The sequence below is a fragment of the Protopterus annectens genome, chromosome 12.part0, assembly GCF_019279795.1.
Source record: "Protopterus annectens isolate FY-2018-M chromosome 12.part0, PAN1.0, whole genome shotgun sequence".
Taxonomy (NCBI): Eukaryota; Metazoa; Chordata; order Ceratodontiformes; family Protopteridae; genus Protopterus; species Protopterus annectens.
Genome location: NC_056746.1, coordinates 1,280,299,847 through 1,280,319,777, shown reverse-complemented (window position 1 = coordinate 1,280,319,777; position 19,931 = coordinate 1,280,299,847).

Genomic DNA, 19,931 nt, shown 5'->3' with positions numbered 1-19,931 from the left:
AACCCAAGTTTCTGCTAGGGAAAAGCATACTTGTGTTAGGGAGTGAAGGATGTCAATTGATTTGGCTGCGCATATTATGGTGGTATCATCTGCATATTGCACTATTGAGGCTTTAGGAATACTGTTTGGGAGCTGATTGGTGAAGAGGGTAAAAAGAAGTGGCCGCAGGATGGAACCTTGGGGTACTCCTAGGGAGACTGGTAGGGAGGGGAAGAGTTGGTTTTGCCAGACAACAGCCTGTTTCCTTCCCTCTAGGTAGTTTTTGAACCAGGAGATGTCAGGGATGGTAAGGTTTAGAGTTGCTAGTGAAAGAAAGAGATTATTGTGGTTAACCATGTCGAATGCTTTGGAAAAGTCAAGGAAGGTGGCAGATACAAGGAGTCAATTGTTTCCGTGAGTATTGACAATGTTGGTGAATTCTGTTAATGCGGTGGAGGTGCTATGGAAGGGTCTAAAGCCATGTTGTTGTGTTGCTATTAGATTATTTTCTAGGAGATATTTCATTAGTTGCTTGTGTATTAGGGTCTATATTAGATCAGCGAATGCTTAAACAAGTGAACGCTAATTGATCGACCTTATTTAAGCGAATGGTCAAAATATCGAAGCAACAGAAACCTGAATTTTTTCCTAGGGAAAGAATTTGGTTGTCCGTTTCTGTTGCTTCGGTATTTTCAGTGCTGTGGTGGAAAGTTACGGTTCGGATTCAGGTAAGTGTGCGATTGTGTGGATGTGAGTGTTAGGGTGGGTTAGGTGAGTTAGGGTTAGGGTGTGGGTTAGGTATGTGTGCGATTGTGGGAACGTGAGGGTTAGGGCGGGTTTAGGTGAGTTAGGGTTAGGGAGCGGGTGGGTGAGTGTGCGATAGTGACGGACCTTAGGGTTAGGGTTAGGGTTTGGGTTAAGGTAAGTGGATAGTTAGTGGTGTGTACATAGTTTAGTGTAGGGTTAGGTGTCAGATTTTAGGTGTATGTGTGTGGATTTCTGTTTGTTCGGTGTGCTTGTGTTGTGTGTATGTGTTTTGGATCAGAGATTTTTTTCCCTAGGAAAAAAATCGCTGATCTGACAGTTCGAGATTGTAAGCTTTCACTTACATAAGGTCAATCAATCAGCATTCGCTGATCTAATATAGACCCGTGTATTACCCTCTCTAAAATTTTAGATAAAGGGGGTAGTATGGCTATAGGGCAGTAGTTATTCAGTTCCAGGGAGGTTCCCCTTTATATAGAGGGATGATATGTGATATTTTCCATAGCTTGGGTACTATACACTTGGAGATGGATCTGTTAATTAGGATGGAGACAGGATATGATATGGCTTCTGCAGCCAGGTGGAGGTATTCAGCGGGTAATTTATCTGTGGCTAGAGACATTGGTTTGAGCTTGCGGAGTAGTTTTCTGGGTGAAAGCTGAACTTGGGGCAATTGTTAGTTGGGGGTGGATTTGCAGGGGTGGGGATGTTGTCATAGGGTTGGTTGTTTGCAAGGGTCTGGATGCTTTCTGTAAAGTATTTATTAAATTGAGCGGGGATGTCTTCTTGGTTATCTATTTTTGGGGTTGGGGAAGTTGTTTTACCTGGTTCTAAAATAGAGTTAATTGCTGCCCAAAATTTTTGTGGCTTGTTCCTGTGCTTATCCTGTAACTTTTGGTAGTAAGATGCTTTGTCTGTTTTGGTGATTTTTTTGGCTTTGTTGCATAGTTCAGCGTATATTTGTTTGTTCAATTGGGATCTACTGTTGAGGTAATTGGTCCAGGCCTTGTTTCTTTTTTTGAGGAGGGATTTTGTGTCTGTGGTTCACCAGGGGGCATATTTAGTTTTAATTCTTGTTATTCTGGAGGGGGCATGATGGTTAAGGGTGTTTAAGAAGGTAGTATTGAAATATAGTACAGCTTCATCAAGAGGTAGGTTTTGTAGGGGGGTCCAGTTGCACATTTTTAGGTCATTTATAAAGTTGGAGCGGTTAAAGTGTTTTTTATTTCTAATTAGGCATGTAGATATTTGGGTCAGTTGTGGTGATTTTGATCTGAGTAAGAATGTGGCTTGGTGGTCACTCAGGGTGTCTGCTAGACACCCTGCTAGGGATATCAGTGATGGGTGGGATACAAGTATCCAATCTAGAGTGGATTTGTGTTTGGTTCTCTTGTATGTTCTTGTGGGGGAAGTGATGAGTTGGTTTAGGCCATGTAGGTTAATATGGGAGAGTGGGTTATAACTGAAACAGTTTTGCCAGTCAGTATTAAGGTCTCCTAATACTACGCTTTCCTGGGGGAGGGAGTTAGATATCCATTCTAGGAGTTTTTCTGTAATGGGGATATTGTTGCCTGGAGGAATGAAGCATCCTATGATGTTGATGTGTTTACTATAATTAAGTTTTAGTTTTGTTAGAGTGAGTTCAACTTTATCGAGGTCTGGGGTTGTTATGTCTACTTTCTCAAGGATGAGGTGAGATTTATACACTATAACAACCCCCCCTTTTTTACCTATCCTATCACTACGAATTATATTGTAACCTGGTGGAGTGATTTCATTATTGCGGTTGCCTGGTTTAAGCCAAGTCTCAGTTAGTATGACTATCTCAGGTTGATAAAAGGAGAGTAGTGCATAAAGGTCATGGACTTTTAGTACACCTAACATTTACATTTAAAATGAGGAGCGTGGCTTTGTCTCGGTGGAGTAGGATATCATTCAGGTTGAGGGTTGGGGCTCCTAGATTTTGTGGGCCTGGGTTTGGGTGTATATCACCGCAGCTAATGAGTTGGGTTCTGAGGTAAAAATAGAGTTTGAGTAGTTTGTTTAGGGTCTTAAAGTTCTTTATAGTGGTTTGAGACTGGTAGTGTGGTGGCTGTAATTTGTGTGCATAGTGGTGAATAAAGAAGGTTTGGTAGTGATGTGGGACTAGTTGAGTAAAAGGGTGTGTTGTAATAATGTTAGTGGAAGTAGTTTTTCTTGGTATATGGATAAAATTAAGTTGTTTTTTGTGGTTGGTGATAGATGTTAGCAGTGGGAGAGTGGATACACCTAGGAGCAATAGTAAGAGGTGTATGCATGTGGGTTTGGGCAGTTTGGGCATGGTTTGGTTGGGTTTGGTCATGAGTGAGAGATCTGCTTGGGATGGGGTGGGTGTGGTGGATGATGAGAGGTGTTTGTGATTGTAAGGTAGTTAGATGGAAGACTGTGCGTCATGAGTGAGAGATCTGCTTGGGATGGGGTGGGTGTGGTGGATAATGAGAGGTGTTGTTTGTGGTTGTAAGGTAGTTACATGGAAGACTGTGCGTCGTGAGTGAGAGATCTGCTTGGGATGGGGTGGGTGTGGTGGATGATGAGAGGTTTTGTTTGTGATTGTAAGGTAGTTAGATGGAAGACTGTGCGTTGTGAGTGAGAGATCTGCTTGGGATGGGGTGGGTGTGGTTGATGATGAGAGGTGTTGTTTGTGATTGTAAGGTAGTTAGATGGAAGACTGTGCGTCGTGAGTGAGAGATCTGCTTGGGATGGGGTGGGTGTGGTGGATGATGAGAGGTGTTGTTTGTGGTTGTAAGGTAGTTAAATGGAAGACTGTGCGTCGTGAGTGAGAGATCTGCTTGGGATGGGTGGGTGTGGTGGATGATGAGAGGTGTTGTTTGTGATTGTAAGGTAGTTAGATGGAAGATCAAAGGCCGTGGAGTGAGAGCTCTGCTTGGGATGGGGTGGGTGTGGTGGATGATGAGAGGTGTTGTTTGTGATTGTAAGGTAGTTAGATGGAAGACTGTGCGTCGTGAGTGAGAGATCTGCTTGGGATGGGGTGGGTGTGGTGGATGATGAGAGGTGTTGTTTGTGATTGTAAGGTAGTTAGATGGAAGACTGTGCGTCGTGAGTGAGAGATCTGCTTGGGATGGGGTGGGTGGGGTGGATGGGATGGGGTGGGTGTGGTGGATGATGAGAGGTGTTGTTTGTGATTGTAAGGTAGTTAGATGGAAGGCTGTGCGTCGTGAGAGAGAGATCTGCTTGGGATGGGGTGGGTGTGGTGGATAATGAGAGGTGGTGTTTGTGGTTGTAAGGTAGTTAGATGGAAGACTGTGCGTCGTGAGTGAGAGATCTTCTTGGGATGGGGTGGGTGTGGTGGATGATGAGAGGTGTTGTTTGTGATTGTAAGGTAGTTAGATGGAAGACTCAAAGGCCGTGAGTGAGAGATCTGCTTGGGATGGGGTGGGTGTGGTGGATGATGAGAGGTGTTGTTTGTGATTGTAAGGTAGTTAGATGGAAGAGTGTGCGTCGTGAGTGAGAGATCTGCTTGGGATGGGGTGGGTGCGGTGGATGATGAGAGGTGGTGTTTGTGATTGTAAGGTAGTTAGATGGAAGACTGTGCGTCGTGAGTGAGAGATCTGCTTGGGATGGGGTGGGTGGGGTGGATGTGATGGGGTGGGTGTGGTGGGAGATGAGAGGTGTTGTTTGTGATTGTAAGCTAGTTAGATGGAAGACTGTGCGTCATGAGTGAGAGATCTGCTTGGGATGGGGTGGGTGTGGTGGATGATGAGAGGTGGTGTTTGTGATTGTAAGGTAGTTAGATGGAAGACTGTGCGTCGTGAGTGAGAGATCTGCTTGGGATGGGGTGGGTGTGGTGGATGATGAAGGGTGTTTGTGATTGTAAGGTAGTTAGATGGAAGATCAAAGGCCGTGAGTGAGAGATCTGCTTGGGATGGGGTGGGTGTGCTGGATGATGACAGGTGGTGTTTGTGATTGTAAGCTAGTTACATGGAAGACTGTGCGTGAGTGAGAGATCTGCTTGGGATGGGGTGGGTGTGGTGGATGATGAGAGGTGTTGTTTGTGATTATAAGGTAGTTAGATGGAAGACTGTGCGTCGTGTGTGAGAGATCTGCTTGGGATGGGGTGGGTGTGGTGGATGATGAGAGGTGTTGTTTGTGATTATAAGGTAGTTACATGGAAGACTGTGCGTCGTGAGTGAGAGATCTGCTTGGGATGGGGTGGGTGTGGTGGATGATGAGAGGTGTTGTTTGTGATTATAAGGTAGTTAGATGGAAGACAAAGGCCGTGGTGTGAGAGATCTGCTTGGGATGGGGTGGGTGTGGTGGATGATGAGAGGTGTTGTTTGTGATTATAAGGTAGTTACATGGAAGACTAAAGGTGCCGTGAGTGAGAGATCTGCTTGGGATCGGGTGGGTGTGGTGGATGATGAGAGGTGGTGTTTGTGATTGTAAGGTAGTTAGATGGAAGACTGTGCGTGGTGTGAGAGATCTGCTTGGGATGGGGTGGGTGTGGTGGATGATGAGAGGTGTTGTTTGGATGCTTGTCGTGGAGTGAGAGATCTGCTTGGGATGGGATTGTAAGGTAGATGGAAGATCAAAGGCCGTGGAGTGAGAGATCTGCTTGGGATGGGGTGTTGGGATGGATGATGAGAGGTGTTGTTTGTGATTGTAAGGTAGTTAGATGGAAGACTGTGCCGTGAGTGAGAGATCTGCTTGGGATGGGGTGGGTGTGGTGGATGATGAGAGGTGTTGTTTGTGATTGTAAGGTAGTTAGATGGAAGACTGTGCGTGAGTGAGAGATCTGCTTGGGATGGGGTGGGTGTGGTGGATGATGAGAGGTGTTGTTTGTGATTGTAAGGTAGTTAGATGGAAGACTGTGCCGTGGAGTGAGAGATCTGCTTGGGATGGGGTGGGTGTGGTGGATGATGAGAGGTGTTGTTTGTGATTGTAAGGTAGTTAGATGGAAGACTGTGCCGTGAGTGAGAGATCTGCTTGGGTTGGGGTGGGTGTGGTGGATGATGAGAGGTGTTGTTTGTGATTGTAAGGTAGTTAGATGGAAGACTGTGCCGTGAGTGAGAGATCTGCTTGGGATGGGGTGGGTGTGGTGGATGATGAGAGGTGTTGTTTGTGATTGTAAGGTAGTTAGATGGAAGACTGTGGCCGTGAGTGAGAGATCTGCTTGGGATGGGGTGGGTGTGGTGGATGATGAGAGGTGTTGTTTGTGATTGTAAGGTAGTTAGATGGAAGACTGTGTCGTGGAGTGAGAGATCTGCTTGGGATGGGGTGGGTGTGGTGGATGATGAGAGGTGTTGTTTGTGATTGTAAGGTAGTTAGATGGATGTGGTGGATGATGAGAGGTGTTGTTTGTGATTGTAAGGTAGTTAGATGGAAGACTCAAAGGTCGTGAGTGAGAGATCTGCTTGGGATGGGGTGGGTGTGGTGGATGATGAGAGGTGTTGTTTGTGATTGTAAGGTAGTTAGATGGAAGACTGTGCGTCGTGAGTGAGAGATCTGCTTGGGATGGGGTGGGTGTGGTGGATGATGAGAGGTGTTGTTTGTGATTGTAAGGTAGTTAGATGGAAGACTGTGCGTGAGAGAGAGATCTGCTTGGGATGGGGTGGGTGTGGTGGATGATGAGAGGTGTTGTTTGTGATTGTAAGGTAGTTAGATGGAAGACTGTGCGTCGTGAGTGAGAGATCTGCTTGGGATGGGGTGGGTGTGGTGGATGATGAGAGGTGTTGTTTGTGATTGTAAGGTAGTTAGATGGAAGACTGTGCCGTGAGTGAGAGATCTGCTTGGGATGGGGTGGGTGTGGTGGATGATGAGAGGTGTTGTTTGTGATTGTAAGGTAGTTAGATGGAAGACTGTGCCGTGGAGTGAGAGATCTGCTTGGGATGGGGTGGGTGTGGTGGATGATGAGAGGTGTTGTTTGTGATTGTAAGGTAGTTAGATGGAAGACTGTGCCGTGGAGTGAGAGATCTGCTTGGGATGGGGTGGGTGTGGTGGATGATGAGAGGTGTTGTTTGTGATTGTAAGGTAGTTAGATGGAAGATCAAAGGCCGTGAGTGAGAGATCTGCTTGGGATGGGGTGGGTGTGGTGGATGATGAGAGGTGTTGTTTGTGATTGTAAGGTAGTTAGATGGAAGACTGTGCCGTGGAGTGAGAGATCTGCTTGGGATGGGGTGGGTGTGGTGGATGATGAGAGGTGTTGTTTGTGATTGTAAGGTAGTTAGATGGAAGACTGTGCGCCGTGAGTGAGAGATCTGCTTGGGATGGGGTGGGTGTGGTGGATGATGAGAGGTGTTGTTTGTGATTGTAAGGTAGTTAGATGGAAGACTGTGCGTCGTGAGTGAGAGATCTGCTTGGGATGGGGTGGGTGTGGTGGATGATGAGAGGTGTTGTTTGTGATTGTAAGGTAGTTAGATGGAAGACTAAAGGCCGTGAGTGAGAGATCTGCTTGGGATGGGGTGGGTGTGGTGGATGATGAGAGGTGTTGTTTGTGATTGTAAGGTAGTTAGATGGAAGACTGTGCCGTGAGTGAGAGATCTGCTTGGGATGGGGTGGGTGTGGTGGATGATGAGAGGTGTTGTTTGTGATTGTAAGGTAGTTAGATGGACGGCTGTGCGCCGTGGGCGCGAGATCTGCTCGGGGTGGGGTGGGTGCGTTGGATGCTGAGAGGTGTTGTTTGTGATTGTAAGGTAGTTAGATGGAAGACTAAAGGCCGTGAGTGAGAGATCTGCTTGGGATGGGGTGGGTGTGGTGGATGATGAGAGGTGTTGTTTGTGATTGTAAGGTAGTTAGATGGAAGACTCAAAGGCCGTGAGTGAGAGATCTGCTTGGGATGGGGTGGGTGTGGTGGATGATGAGAGGTGTTGTTTGTGATTGTAAGGTAGTTAGATGGAAGACTGTGCGTGGAGTGAGAGATCTGCTTGGGATGGGGTGGGTGTGGTGGATGATGAGAGGTGTTGTTTGTGATTGTAAGGTAGTTAGATGGAAGACTGTGCGTCGTGGAGTGAGAGATCTGCTTGGGATGGGGTGGGTGTGGTGGATGATGAGAGGTGTTGTTTGTGATTGTAAGGTAGTTAGATGGAAGACTGGCCGTGGAGTGAGAGATCTGCTTGGGATGGGGTGGGTGTGGTGGATGATGAGAGGTGTTGTTTGTGATTGTAAGGTAGTTAGATGGAAGACTGTGCCGTGGAGTGAGAGATCTGCTTGGGATGGGGTGGGTGTGGTGGATGATGAGAGGTGTTGTTTGTGATTGTAAGGTAGTTAGATGGAAGACTGTGCGTGGAGTGAGAGATCTGCTTGGGATGGGGTGGGTGGGTGGATGGGGTGGGTGTGGTGGATGATGAGAGGTGTTGTTTGTGATTGTAAGGTAGTTAGATGGAAGACTGTGCGTGGAGTGAGAGATCTGCTTGGGATGGGGTGGGTGTGGTGGATGATGAGAGGTGTTGTTTGTGATTGTAAGGTAGTTAGATGGAAGACTGTGCCGTGAGTGAGAGATCTGCTTGGGATGGGGTGGGTGTGGTGGATGATGAGAGGTGTTGTTTGTGATTGTAAGGTAGTTAGATGGAAGACTGTGCGTCGTGAGTGAGAGATCTGCTTGGGATGGGGTGGGTGTGGTGGATGATGAGAGGTGTTGTTTGTGATTGTAAGGTAGTTAGATGGAAGACTGGCCGTGAGTGAGAGATCTGCTTGGGATGGGGTGGGTGTGGTGGATGATGAGAGGTGTTGTTTGTGATTGTAAGGTAGTTAGATGGAAGACTCAAAGGCGTCGTGGAGTGAGAGATCTGCTTGGGATGGGGTGGGTGTGGTGGATGATGAGAGGTGTTGTTTGTGATTGTAAGGCAGTTAGATGGAAGACTAAATGCCGTGGAGTGAGAGATCTGCTTGGGATGGGGTGGGTGTGGTGGATAATGAGAGGTGTTGTTTGTGATTGTAAGGCAGTTAGATGGAAGAGGATGGGGTGGGTGTGGTGGATGATGAGAGGTGTTGTTTGTGATTGTAAGGTAGTTAGATGGAAGAGAGAGATCTGCTTGGGATGGGGTGGGTGTGGTGGGTGATGAGAGGTGTTGTTTGTGATTGTAAGGTAGTTAGATGGAAGACTGTGCCGTGAGTGAGAGATCTGCTTGGGATGGGGTGGGTGTGGTGGATAATGAGAGGTGTTGTTTGTGATTGTAAGGTAGTTAGATGGAAGACTCTGCGGCGTGAGTCAGAGATCTGCTTGGGATGGGGTGGGTGGGGTGGATGGGATGGGGTGGGTGTGGTGGATGTTGAGAGGTATTGTTTGTGATTGTAAGGTAGTTAGATGGAAGACTAAAGGCCGTGGAGTGAGAGATCTGCTTGGGATGGGGTGGGTGGGGTGGATGATGACAGGTGTTGTTTGTGATTGTAAGGTAGTTAGATGGAAGACTGTGCGTCGTGAGTGAGAGATCTGCTTGGGATGGGGTGGGTGGGGTGGATGGGATGGGGTGGGTGTGGTGGATGATGAGAGGTGTTGTTTGTGATTGTAAGGTAGTTAGATGGAAGACTGTGCTTTACAGGATGTGGAATAGTGGAAGAGAAGGAAATGGGTACAGGGGTGGGGCAGATTCAGTGATTGGTGGTTAGCATGAGGGGAGTGGCTAAGTTTAGTTGAAATGTAGCACTAGTGGGGACGGGTGAGAATAATGGGCAGGGAGGGGAGCAGATTGAGCCCGAGCACAGCGAGGGTGAGCACAGCAGGGCTAACACTAATTCTAATTATATCCCTGTGCTTACTTGTTTCTTGTCTTTGTACACCACATGTATCTTTTCACTTGTTTCTGTTTACACCAAATGTGTCTGTGTGGCTGTATTGTACTAGTTTAATTTACTTATACTTATGCAGTCACACTGAAAAGTGTCGGGGGAAGCTTCCTCACCACAAGCAGGCCAAAAGATAACTTTCAAAAGACCGCCGCTCAAGGAGACCCACTAATATAGACTAGTTTTCAAATTTACACTAATTTTCAAAAGACATTTAATGTTAATATATTAATTAATACCTGGCAACCTGTCCACTTGTAAAAATATCTGCAGCTAATCTAAGCAGTGATGCTGCTCAGCACCAAATCAGATGGTGTCTGTGTGCTATAATAAGATAACTAGCACAATAAACTTTCATAGTATAATGAAAATAAGCAATGTTTGCAGATGTTTGCATCTGTACAGGACATTGGCACAGTTCTGTGTAAATCTGCCAAATTTATACCAGCACTGGGCAGCGGTAGCATTGTTGCCTCACAGCAAGAGGTTCTCCTGTTTGATTCTTGGCTGGAGTGCCTTCTGTGTGGAGTCTGCATGTCCTCTGCGGTCGAGTGGCATTCAAAAGACATGCGTGAATGGGCGTGCCTTAGTTGAAGGTTGGGCGTCGGGCTGGCAACTCGGCACCATAAAAAAATCTACTGCCAATCATTAGCGGACCAGAGTTCCACTGTGGCGACCCCTAACCAGGAAAAGCTGAAAAGACAAACAAAACCAACAACTGGAAATACAGAAAACTGACTACTAAGCCCTCTAGCCAATAAATAAACTACACTTAGAGTCCCTTTGTGTGCTTCCCAACTCAAATAGACCAAGCAAACAACTACTGCCACTAGATAAATATTCCCAGTCCTCCTAATGTAAAAGAACAATAAAAGAGTGTCCAGAGTGAAATGCTACCACAAACAAACTTAACGATACAGATACAGCAGTGTACTTTAAACAGCTTACTACAAGAGCCACTCAATTTTAAAGAATTTATAAAGGCACTAAAAACAAGGCAAGCTGATTAATAAGGCCTCCAGCCAATAAAACAATGACATGCAGGAATCTCTAGTGTGTTTCTCCAGCCTATACAGACCAGACTACCTCCCACTGCAACTAAATGGAAAATCCACTGTCTTTTTGATGAAAAAACTCAGAAAAGTGGTTGCTACAGTGTAAAAATACACTACTTTATCCAGCAGCTAGCTAGATAATAAATTCAGAGTAAGTAAATCAGTAGAACTGACAATGAGAGGCAAAATGCACTTTTTTTTTTCAAAATAAGCACAAGGAAAGGCAAATAATTCAAGATATCAACAGCAGTGTAGAAAGGAAGGAGCTTATATAGCTCAGTTTACAGTGGGGGGGGGGGGGGGGGCAGCTTAAAATCACCAAGTTTAAAAGGCAGATCAAAGAATGGGAGGATGGGTGGGAAAAATAACCAGCAGGGAGTCAACAACAGTGCTTGTAGTTTTTGCAAGTCTTGAGTTTTATCAGTAAAGACAAAGACCCAGAAATTATCTGTCTGTTTAAGTATTACTCAAGAAACAAATTAAACAATTAAAAACATGTGAAATGTGCAATTTAAGTACCTACCTTCCACATAGAACAGAGGCACCAGGCCCAACCAGATTTCTTAAAACAGAAAACAAAATGGTGAAGGTAAAACAAAAAGCAGCTCAGTCAGTTTAGGTTAAAAAGAAGGGCCTTATTTTATTTATTTATTTTATTTATTTTATTTTACATTTTATTTTACATTTGTTGACCGAGCTAGTCTGGCTGGATAACAAGTCCATTTTCAGCAGAGGCCCGAGGAGAAAAGCTCCACTATCTACAAATACATTACATACAACTAGATCACTAAGAAATACAGCTTATAGGGAATATAACATTGCAAGAGAGATATTCAACAGTAATAAAACAATTTTTTCCCTCTTTTTTATCCAATTTATTTTCCCCTCTCCATTCAGACACCCCACTTTGCATGTGTTATTTGTTTAAAGTAATGTCATTTGTGTTACTAGGGTTCTACGTAGTTTTCTTTTAAATCCTTGGTGAGAATTTTATCAGACCCTTTGACTTTTGTGTCTATAGGTTCAGGAGTCTTTTTCAGGCCTCCTTTTCCTGTGAAAGGACTATTATGTATCTTCTCTTTAGTGATTCTATTGATTGAATTTGTTACCTGGACCTCTCCTCCCTTTGTGAATTCTGACCCAAAGTATTAATTCAATGCATGTGCTTCCCTCTGTTTCTCCTTGTCTTCTGTTTTAATGAGCCTCAGTATTGCCTCTTCGTAATTCTTCTTCCTTCTGAAACCATGAAGTTCTTTCTCATTATTTTTTTAATCAACCTCTATCCTTTTCTCACTTTGGGTCCCTATTACTCAGACTGCCTGTTTTGTGTACTTTAAACATTAAACAGTAACATCATGTGAAGTGATGTTCTTTGTATTTTCTAACACTGTTACTTTTATTTTCAAACTTTTTTTAACTTTGTCATGCCTCTTTGACGATTCTCTTTTTATGTTTCGCCTTTCCTGTCAGTTGTTTTATGACACACTTACATAACTAGTTATTAATTGTTAGCCGAGAACCATACCTCTCAACCTCTTAGCACCACAAGAAATGTGGACAAAGGTTTAAACGATGGGAAGACAAAGGCCCAGAAATAGGAACAGATTTTAAATATTCCTCTTACATAATTAGAAAGTTGCCAGAATAACAGGGGTTTTATTGGCATGCATTTTCTGAAGGGTATGAATTCTGAAACACAAATGTATGTCATTATTTAATGACCACTGATTTGCCAGAAAAAAAAAAACTTTTTATGAGAAACAGACCAAAAATATCAGGCAAAAATCTAGACAGTTCAGAGAGGTATTGCAAAAGGTGTCTTAGACTAAAACATCCATTTTGAATGTTCATCATGTGAAAATCAGTTTTAATTAACAGTAATATACAAAATTATATGAATTACATACCAAAAAAGAAACAAAATACAAAGAAACAGAGCTAATAACATAGATATGAGGGAAAAAGGTATCATAAGAACTTAGATTTTAATGTTTTCAAAGAAGCCATAATAAATAAAGATCAGTATTATTGAGCATCACCAGCAACTGTATAAAACTAAGCACCCTAACACAGCAATGGGAAAGACTGGAGATGACCCGTCCAGATCACTGGCAATGACAAATGAGGAAAAGTCTTCATAGTCGTGATTTTGTCATTTGCTTTAACATATAAAAAAAAATACTCAGTGGGTAACCTCGTAGACAAGCGTACTTCAGTTTCTGTCCTGGGATTAATTATTTTCCTATTCCAGTAAACAAATGCAAATAAATAAATAAATAAATAAACAGGTTCATCATAGGTTCATAGGTGTTTACTAGGCTAATAACCACAAGGGACTTTTTAAGCCTAGCCATGCATCCCAAATCTCTGACAAGTTCTGACACCCTTGATAAGTGTAAGCATGGGCCTGGGAGATGAACCATTTACAGGTTACTTGTTTGCATTAGAGACACAGGTGCCAAATCAGGGATGAATTTCTGGTTTCCCATCCAATTGTCCAAGTTGCACTTGAATTGGGTTAGGGAGGAACTCTGCTTCACATGGATGGGGAGCCTGTTCCACAGATGGGGTAGTCTCTGGGATACATACCTATCTCTCCAGCAGGTCCTAGTTATATCACAGGCAAGGTTTATGTCTTTAGGATGGGTAATTCTGGTACTGTTTGTTTTGTGGATATTCAGGAAGTCCATCAGATTGGGGTCTGACAATGCTCTGTATGCCAGGCATAGATCTTCCCTCAAAAGCCTATAGAAGACAGACTACAGGGATAGGGCCTTGAGGCAGTCTGTATAGGACATATTACTTATGTCCTGTATTCTTTTAGTGAGGAACCTCTGTGGATGTTCCAGTTGCTGGATATGCCTAGTTAGGTACATACTAAAGGGGGCATTGTACTCAATGATAGGTCTGATGAATGCCAAATACAGTGGAACAATGACTTCCTTCAACTTAGATGCCATATCTTTGTTTGTGAGTTTCACAACAAAGAATGATTTACTCACCACTGTAGACACATGATGGTTAATGGCTAGATTACTATCTATGTGTGTCTCTAAGTCCCTGACTATTCGGTCAACTCTAAGGGGTGTGTTGTCAATATGATAGTTACCAGGGATGGATGACTTCCCAAAGGATACTATTATGCATTTCTTGGCATTTAGTTTTAGTCCATGGCTGTCACACCAGCTGTCTGTCTGTGTCAGCCCCTCCTGGAGAACATTTGTGTCAGTGTGAGATTCAATGACAGCTCTTAATTTGCAATCATCTGCAAATTTAGTCAGCTGGAGACGACTGAAATTTCCCTTGACTTCTGAGAAGTAAATGCCAAAAAGGTGATCCCTGAGGGACTCCACTTGTGACTGGCTTCTTTGTAGATGTAAACTCTCCAGTTCTAATTTCCTGGGTCCTGTCTGTGAGCCAGTTGGCTATTCAACAGGTGACATATGGGTTTGTACCTTACCTCTTGAGTTTGTCAACAATGCCCGAGTGAGGTATTGTGTCAAATGCCTCAGCCAGGGCAAGTTAGACAGTGCAAATAATTTTGCCCTCATCCATTGCTTTCATAACATTCTCAAAGAAGTCCACCAGGTTGAGTAGGCGTGATCTGCCCTTGACGAAACCAAACTGGGTTAGGTCCAGTGTCTGGAGGTTTACTATATCTCTACTGATCATCTCCATGATAATTCTTTCTATGGCTTTACATACAAGATTAGTGAGGCTTAGGTGTCTGTAGTTTCCAGGGTCTGTAGATGGCCTACCTTTGTGCTGAGAGATGACTGTTGCCTTTCTCCATTTATAAGGCACAACGCCTGTTTGGAGGCTACAGTTAAATAGTAATTCCAGAGGCCTTGATAGGTCATGCTTCATGCTATTTAGAAGGCATCCTGGGATATTTTCTGAGCTCATTGATGCAGTGTTCTTGGTGTTACAGAGAGCATTAAGGACCTGTTCCCTTAGTGTGTGTGTGTGTGTGGGGGGGGGGGGTATATTTGATGATATTTCCTAAGGGAAGATTGAGAGGGGGGGAGTAAAGTTGAGCTGAATTTATCAGCCAGGAGGTTTGCTGTATCTTCTGGCTCAGTATATATAGGTGGCTTCATTTACACTGAGCTCGGCACACAATTGTGTACTGCCTTTGAGGTTGTGGACATAGCTAAAGAATGCTTTGTGGTTGTCCTTGTCCTGGGAGGCAAACAACTCAAATTTGGCTTTGGCAGACTTGGTCCTCTGAGTTGTATGTTTAATTTGAGTGCTTTTATCCTGCTGGGTGCTGCACTTCCTAATTTTTGCCATGATTTTCTTCCTCCTGTTATACATCAGATTGATTTTGTGACTTGTTATTTTGAGTTAGTTCTATACTTCTTTCTAGTGGGTACAGCTGCCTTTATGCAGCTATTAACATGTTTGTACAGGGTTTCAGTGAACAGTTCTGCATATGCAAAACTGTTCTCGGGGTTTATAAGGGCTTGAAATTTTGCCAGGTTCTCAATTAATAGCAGGAAGTTAGCCTTAGAATAGTTCCTGAAGATTCCTGGTTTAGCTGGGGGTCCAGGTTTTATTTTTAAATGAAGATGAAATGAATCTTGCACTCCACTCTTGCCACAGGAAGCAGCTTATTAACTGCCAGAGTAACAGTTTTTAGCTCAGTATAGAAATACTTTGCAATCCGATCTTGTAGGCTAGACAATATTTCAGCATGCAAAACTGACTACATAACTGATACTGAAGATCAGACTGATCATCACTTCAAATAATGCAGACTAATGCCTTCAGTTTTGCATTCCATTCTTCTATCCTTTGCTGACGTTCTAGCTCAGAGTCAGCCTGTAATGCCACATAGTCTGCATACAGCAACTTTGTTGATCTGTCCCCTCTGACCTGTTTGCTAATGCAGTCCATCACCAGTATGAACAGCAGTGGGCTCAGAACCGAATCCTGGTGTACACCCTCTCCCACTGGGAACCCGTGCGAGTCAGAACACTGTTCATACTTGAGTCATTGGGTCCTTGTACACAGCCTGCACTAATTCTACCAATGTTTCTGGGACTTCAAAGCACTGCAGTACTGTCCAGAACAGCTTTCATGGGACCTTGTCATGTGCTTTCTCCAAGTCTAGGAATGCCTATTTGGACTCTCATCTCGAGCTTCTTCTCAAGGCCCCATACATCCTTCTACACAAACACTCAAACATGGCACCAATACTACACTCCTCATAGGACACCTTAACATACGCAGTGTAAACAACAAAGTACCCTACCTTCATACCCTCCTAGATATACACAGCTTTGACATTCTCTGTCTCTCTGAAACCTGGCTAAAGCCAGCCACTAACAATACTGAGATTATACCACAAGGCTATAATATACTCAGGCTTGACCGTAACAAACGAAAGGGTGGTGGTGTAGCAATACTGTTTAAGAACCACCTTAATATCTCTACCCTACCTGCCTGTCCAACCCAAGATAGTAAGGTGGAAGCCATCATCTCAAAACTTCAACTTAATGCCAAAAAAGCCCTTTACATCATCTGCATTTACATACCTCCAGGAAACAACATACCAGTTGTAGAAGACTTTCTCAATTGGGTTTCCAACTACTACCCCCAAGAAACTATCATTCTTGGCGACCTAAATATTGACTGGAATGCTATTAATACCAATAATCCCATCTCTCACATTAACCTAAACGGTTTCACCCAAACCATTACATCCACAACAAGAGTTAATAAGTTAAACAGAAAACAGACTATATTAGACTGGATTCTTCTAAACAAATGTAATATCACTTATAATGTTGGGACCCTGCCTGATGACCTCAGTGATCACTGTTTAACATACATTGCAAGAGAGAAGACTGATTATTTCCCCCCCCCCCTCAATATAAGAAAAATACGTTCCACTAAACACTTTAAAACCGACCTATTTCAGAACGAACTCAGAACTTGCAACTGGAACCCTTTAAAGACTCTTCCACTTAATGAAGCAGTATTATTCTTTAATTCTACTTTCCTTTCTATTCTAGACAATCATGCTCCTAACGCACTATTAGAATGAAATCTAATACAGCCCCTTGGCTCTCAAATGAAACTAGAAAACTAATTCTCTCCAAAAATAAGATCTGGAACAAATGGAGGTCCCATAGAATCAGCTCTGATTTTCATCACTTTCACCAACTTAGAAATCTTACCAAAAAAGCTATCCTCACTGATAAAAGAAAGTTCTACTGCAACCTACAAGAAACTAACCTAAATAAACCCAAACAATTCTGGTCTTCTATCAATAGACTCCTTTCTCCAGGTACTGCTAAAACTCCCTCCCCACTAAATGCCAACCTTGACACCCCTCTTCAAACTGCAAATAATTTTAACTCATTCTTCTCTGATACTATTCAATCTCTCGCTAGACAATTAAATACTAATAACTTTTATCCTCCTAACAATCACTTAAACTCTAACTGTAGCTTCTCTTTACAACCCATCTCTACTTCTACCATCTTCAAACTACTTCTCAAACTCAAACCTTGTACTCCCTCTGCTGACAAGCTCCCTCCCCTATTCTTACAAAAAGCAGCCAAAGAAATTGCTTACCCAATATCTTTACTCATAAATAGAACCATCCAAGAAGGAACCATTCCTCATATCTGGAAAATCTCTCATATTATCCCACTACATAAAGGCGGTAACTCTATTGACTGTTCCAACTTTAGACCTATTGCTCTTCTCTCTCCATTAGCAAAAATTATGGAGAAATGTATACATCAGCAACTGGTACAGTACCTATCTCTTCACAATATTTTAGCTCACTGTCAACATGGCTTTAGACCCCACCATAGTACTACCACTGCCCTCCTTTCCTTTGCAGATACCATTAACAACAATCGCAACAAGAACCTACTCTCTTCTGCCCTATTCATTGACCTCTCTAAAGCTTTTGACATGGTCAACCACTCTTCTCTAATTAGCATTCTCAACTCCCTCTCATTTGACAGCCATGCCATCAACTGGTTTACATCATACCTCAGTAACAGACAACAAGCCGTTCTTTGGGAAAACCATATCTCCTCCTTACTTCCCATTGCAATTGGTGTCCCTCAAGGCTCTATCCTTGGTCCTCTCCTCTTCTCCCTCTATATTAATGATCTCCACTCTGTAATTCCTCAAGCTACCTGCATTCAATATGCAGACGACTCTACTATCATTTGTTCAGCATCCACCTCCTCTGATCTAACCACTCTAACTCAAACTACTTTCAACACTGTAGAAACATGGTTTACTAGACGGTATCTACTTCTCAATGCCAAAAAAAAAAAAACTTCTCCTCTTCACCCCCACCACTCATACCTCTCCACTTAACTTCTCTATCTACTCTAACAACAAAACTATCATCTCTCCTGACTCCACAACAAAACTACTTGGTGTTACCATTGATAACAATCTCTCTTTTGACCAACACATCAACAACACCATCAAAACTGTTAACAGAAAAATTGGATCATTATACCGTATAAAACCATTTCTTACCCCATCAACTAGAGCTACTATTGCTCACTCCCATCTTATATCTACTCTCTTCTATGCCTCTCCTATCTTCACCAACCTTAAAAAAAATAACCTAAACAAACTAGCAACTTGCTATAATAACATTGCCCGCCACTGGTAACCCTTTTAGAACACATCACTGCCTCAATTTGAAACAGTTAGGCTGGCTGGAACTACAAAACTATCATAATATTTCACAACTTACAATTGCCCACAAAATACTGTACCAACCTAGTAACACCCCTATACTTTCACAACTTCTACTCCATTATAACAATCTCACCTCTCTTCATTCCTCCTGTAAACTTATGACCAAACCCATAAAGGCCCACAACTTAGCTGGTGACTCTCTTTTCACCAATACTGTAGGCAGAGTATGGAATTTGCTGCCTAAAGAGTTAACACTAATCTCATCCCTGCCTCTCTTCAAACAACAAATCAAACTACATTTCCAAAACCACTGGCTCTGTTCTTGTAGTACTCCAGGCTAACTTCCCTCTCCTTACTCTCTCCTAACCTTTAACCCTTCATTTTGCCTGAAAACTAATGTCTACCCTGCTTCCCTTCCCTGCTGTCCTCTTATGCTCTGACCTACGTCTACCATCTCTCCCACCTCGTCTTGACTGTCTTTTTTCTTCTCCTCTCTTACTTATGATTCTGGCCTTGTGTCATTTCTTTTCTTTCCTTCATACTCCTTCTACTTCTCTTCCCTTTGAGCTTCTAATGTAATCTTCATGGCTGTTGCCTTACTGCAAAACCTTATGTTTTAGGTAAACTTGCTTTGAAATCGACAGAACATTGTGTATGAGTTTAATTTTTGATTTCCTTTAATGTATGCTGATTTTTGATTACTAGTTGATTTAAATGTATATTTTTATGTGTAAGTCTTTATTAACAATTTGTCTATCTGTCTTGCTTATGTTATGTGTGGAGCTTTTCTCCCCGGGCCTCTACTGAAAATGGACATATATCCAGCTAGACTAGCCCGGTCAACAAATGTAAAATAAAAAATAAAATAAAAAAGTATCTGCCTCACTGCAAACAAACATCATGTCTATTGTGCTTCATTCTGATCTGAATCCGAACTGCTCATTTCCCATCTTACATTCTACTACTCTGTATCAGTTTATCAATCACCCTCTCAAGAACTTTCATGCAATGTGATAGGAGTTTGATGCCTCTGTACTGCCCACTGTCGTGGATGTCCCCTTTGTTCTCGGAAACTAGCACGAGTATGCTTACTCTCCAGTCATCTGGGATACGCCTCTCTCTCCACACTGCTATCAGTACCCTCAAGAGCCATTTCTCCCCTATCTCACCAAGCATCTTCATCATATCTGCTGTGACCTCATCTGAGCCTGCTGCTTTCCCTGACTATTTTCCTTAGTGCTGTTCTTACTTCTAGGGTGGGCTCCTCCTCTTCTCTCATCCTAGGCTGCTTCTGGGGCAGTACAGCTTCTGTGCGGTTTTCTTTACTCAGAGGTTGCTGGTAATCCTCCTTCCATCTGCCTTTGATATCCTGTGGACTGGTGAGCAGGTCATTGCTGGCATCCCTTATGAAGGTTGTCTGACTGTTTTCTTTATCATTCTGTCTTTGCCTTGCAACCTGAAATAGTTTCTTTGTGCCACTTACTGAGTCACTTTCCACAAGTTAGCTGAGTGCCTCAGATTCCCTATTCTTTGCTACTGCAACTTTTTTCTTAGCTTCTTTGTTAGCCAACCAGTAATCCTTCCTAGCTTGGTCAGTCTTTTCCATTTCCCACTTCTTCCTGCACTCCTTTATTTTGATGACTTCCTGGACTTCTTCATTCCACCACC